At 34.1% G+C, this 328-nt stretch overlaps 1 protein-coding gene across 1 annotated transcript in view; it reads left to right on the top strand.

Annotated features, from left to right (window-relative positions):
• The window catches only part of LOC119591479 (ubiquitin-conjugating enzyme E2 1-like), a gene marked incomplete at its 5' end in the record, with an annotated part of 10,858 nt that overhangs the window by 6,278 nt on the left and 4,252 nt on the right, over positions 1 to 328 (top strand).

Raw genomic sequence — 328 nt, 5'->3', positions numbered from 1 at the left:
CAAGGAATAGTAATGTTCAAGGTTGTACTTTGGAAAGTTATGGAGAGGAGAGGGCCTGTATTCTGTTCCCCAGACTTTGGCACAAAGAAATTTGGTATCAAGCAATAAATCTTGAAAGGATTGTTGGATTGAATTCATATTTGACATCAAAGAAAAATGTTATGAATAAACAGTACACCAATTTTTGGATGTGATGACCCTATTTTGACTTGAATCATATGCAGTATACTTGAGTAGTCTGTTGGGGTTAACAGAAGATTAGTAAGTGTTGGCAACATCATGTAAATTTTTTTTATTGCATTCTCTGCTCCTTTGTTCAGTGTATATT

The sequence above is a fragment of the Penaeus monodon genome, chromosome 28 (assembly GCF_015228065.2).
Source record: "Penaeus monodon isolate SGIC_2016 chromosome 28, NSTDA_Pmon_1, whole genome shotgun sequence".
NCBI classification, from domain to species: Eukaryota; Metazoa; Arthropoda; class Malacostraca; order Decapoda; family Penaeidae; genus Penaeus; species Penaeus monodon.
This window is presented reverse-complemented; position numbering and strand designations above follow the sequence as displayed.